Raw genomic sequence first — 3,987 nt, forward strand, 5'->3', positions numbered from 1 at the left:
GAACCTACTGAAAATCACAAAGTCTAAGTACTAGAAATTATACATGTGATCGTCCCGACACTGGTTCCACCAGTCTCGACCGTCGTGTACACCCGTGGCGCCTCCTCAATCTGTGTTACCGGCTGCACCACTGCCACTGCCATCTGCTGCAACTTGGGACACTAGGGCTTGATATGCCCATGCTCCTTGCAATGATAGCATACAGGAACTGCTGCCGCTGGAGCACTCCTCTGGGACAGCTAGCTACCTTGTGATCCATGCTCCCACAACCAAAACACCCTGCACCACTCGGTCTCTGCGTAGCCTCCCACTTCCTCTTGGTTCTCTGCGTAGGCTTGCCACCCTTGCGAGAACCTCCCTGATGATGAGCCTTCCTAGGCTGTACCGCTGGACTAAGCGTCATTGACTGTGCCCGGATATCCCCCTCAATCTCTGCTGCAGTCTCCACCAGCTATGCACGCGTAGCATAACTCCGTCCTCTACAATGGATCAAGTCATCATGAAGAGCCCTCATAAACCTCCTGATTTGGGCCTACTCAGACTCCATAGCACTACCCCCATAAGACAGAAGTCGACTGAACTCTAAATCCAGCTCCCGCACTGACCGTGTTCCCTGAGATAACTGAAGGAACTGCACCTCCAACCGGTCTAATGCCTCTCTCGGAAAGTACTTGCGGTTGAACTCCTCCATGAAGTCAGCCTAACTCATCTTCATCTGCACCCTCCTAGCAGCCACTGATACCCACCACACCTGAGCATCACCAATCAAGTTGTAAACCCCAATGTCCACCCAAAACTCCTCAAGACATCTCAGAGTCTGGAAGTTACGTTCCACACTCGTCCTCCACGCATCTGCAACAGTAGGATCTTTACAACCCAAGAATCGCGCAGTATCAATGTTACGCATCTCCCTCAGCATAGACACATAACGACCATGTGCTCCCGCATCCACAGCCACTGGCTACCGCTCCTCCGCCTCCACTGGTGTCACTACCTGAGCCTGAGCCGGTACCATAGCTGGCAACCGCTCCAACACCTGTGCTATCAAAGCCGCCAAGCCAACTCCAGGGAATCCACCTGTTGGAACTCCCACACCCGGAAACCCAGCATCATCGGCCACTCCAGCACTAGCATTGCCCCCTCCGGCCACACTCATGGAATCCCCCTGGACACCCTGCGACTCGCCAACACCCTCAGCTGTCACACTCTGGTCCACAATATCACTAACTGCTCGACCTCTGCCCATACCACGACCACGTCCGCGTCCACGACCACATCCGTGTCCACGACCACGACCAGCGACAACATCCTCTCTAACCGTGAACAGAAGACTAAGCACACAATTATACATAACACAGAAACATAAACTCACCGTGGAATCACACTGTAGGCTCGAAGAGGATGTTCTAGGACTCCATGTCACACATAATTGACTAACTCACATAATCAATCAAGACATGCAATCCCAAATATCTACAACACAAAACCCGTAAGGACTCTTATACCAAACTGAAACGACATAACCCGTTTTTTTTTTATATAAATAATAAATGATAATAGAAATAATAATAATAATAAATACTCTACAACTAGTGGTCCCATATCCACTAGCCACCTAACCACAAACACACAACAGCGGATAATATAAACCATAACGTTAAACCAATAGATATCCAATAATAAATAACCAATAACAAAGTAAAACAGTTATCCAATAACCAATCATCAAAACATAAAACCAGCAACCTAGCAATGTTCTAATGACCCAACTCTAGCAACCTAGCAATGCCATACAACAACCAATCGAGTCCCTAGAACATCGTCCTCTTCATCGCCTTGATTCTACGAATCCCACCCTCCTAACAAGATTCTATCTCGTTCGTAGCCTCATGTCTTCACTCCCACAGCAAGATCTCACCAAATAAGTCTTGAAATCTCACAAAAACTCACAAAACCACAAGAACAAAGTTTTCTGTCCTTTTCTCTTTGTTTCAGCGGCGTAACAACCAAAAACACGGCCTAGGTCGACTTTTCTCCATTAGAGCATGGTTAGTGAGTAAGTGGCAGAGTCGCAGGTTCATCTGAGATGGCTTGGCTTGTGGAGGTATCAGCGGAGCTGGTGAGCTCAACGTTGGTGTTGGTGCTGCCCCAGGTGCGGGGGTTGTAGCGGGTGGTGCCCTAGGTCAGGATGATCGTCTGGAAGACTTGCTGGTTCACGTGTTGGCACGGCTTCCAGTTTTGATGCCACCAACAACCGGCGTGAAGGCTCCCTTAGTGCCGCCAACGGTTGGTGTGCAGGTTTCGATGGTGCCGCCAACGGTTGGTGTGCAGCATGTGGTTGGTTTGCATGTAGGTGTGCAGCCGGAGGCCGAGGTAGTGGATGCACATTATGTTCAGATGATGGTGCAGTTACGTCATGTGGGTGGGATACTTTCGTGGAGATACATTCACTTTGTTATCTCAACCGGTATCAGGTGGACCTAGCAGCACATTATCGATCGGGTTATGCGCGTGTACATGGAGGACGGCGGCGGCCCGGAGAGGACGGCGGCGGCGGCCCGGAGAGGACGGCGGCGGCCCGGAGAGGGCAGCGAAAGATGACTTTATTAGTCTTTTTGGGGGATTTCAACGCCAAATATTTCCCGCAGGAAGCGCTTGATCGCATGGAGGTGCAGTTCTTGGGGTTAACCTAGGGGAACCGTACTGTGCGTGAGCTGGACATGAAGTTCAGTCGACTTTTGGTGTATGCATGCCGGGTTTTTGAGCCGGAGTCAGGTTAGGTACGAAGATTCCTGTTGGCTTTTCATGATGACCTGAGGATTCGGTGTAGGGTGAGAAGCATGAGATTCATTTGAGAGAAGTTCTGAGGGAGTTACAAGAGCAGAAGCTTTTCGCTAAGCTGAGCAAATTCGGTTTCCGGCAGACGGAGATGGGTTTTCTAGGAAATGTTGTTTCTGCATAGGGAGTCTCTTTTGATCTAGAGAAGATAGAGGCAATTAGGGATTGGCCTACACTGATTAATGCCACTGAGATCAGAAGTTTTCTTGGATTGGCAGGATACTACATGAAGTTTTTGAGGGGTTTTGCGAGTATGGCACAATCGATGACTAAGCTGACAGGAAAGGACGTTCCTTTTGTATTGTTAACAGAGTGTGAGGCAGCTTTCGCAAGCCTGAAGCAGATGTCGACTATTAAACCAGTACTGGCTTGACCCGAGCAGGTTAAGCCGTATTTGGTGTAAACAGATGCTTCTAGAGTTGGTTTGGGATATGTATTACGGGAAGGTTATTGCCTATGCTTCGCGGTAGTTGCGGAAGCATGAAGGCAACTATCCTACTCATGATTTGGAGATGGCAGCTGTGGTTTTCCCTTTAAAGATTTTGAGGTCTTATCTTTATGGCAGAAAGGTACATGTGTACACAGATCAAGAGCCTGAAGTATATCTTCACCAGCCTAGCTAAATTTGAGACAGAAGCGGTGGATGGAGTTGGTGAAAAATTATGTTCTGAATGTAGCTTACCACCCCGATAAAGCTAACTTGGTGGTAGATGCTGTAAGCGGGATGGGGGCAGCCTCTTCTCAAGAGCATTTTATGGAGTCCTTAATGACTGAGATTAGTACTTTGAAGTTGTGAGTTATCTCACAAGAGCCATTGGGTTTGGAGGCAGCTGATAGAGAATATCTTCTGAGTAGAGTTTGGTTGGGTTAGGAGAGTGATGTGGGCTAGTGGATGCCTCTAAAGATGCAGGTTCTCAATATCAGGTCTCTCCTAATGGGACTTTCCTTGTGCATGGTCAGGTTAGAGTGCCCAAGGATGAGGGTCTAAGGCAGGATATACTGAGGGAGGTTTAAAATAATTGATTTGACCACCTATGTCACCAAAGTGCACTTATATTTTTGGTCAATGGTCGTGAGAGAACTCAAGAGTTAAGGGTGCTTTAGCTGGAATAATTTTAGGATGGGTGCCCTTCCGGGAAGTGATTTGTC

Source organism: Camelina sativa, chromosome 11 (assembly GCF_000633955.1).
Source record: "Camelina sativa cultivar DH55 chromosome 11, Cs, whole genome shotgun sequence".
NCBI classification, from domain to species: Eukaryota; Viridiplantae; Streptophyta; class Magnoliopsida; order Brassicales; family Brassicaceae; genus Camelina; species Camelina sativa.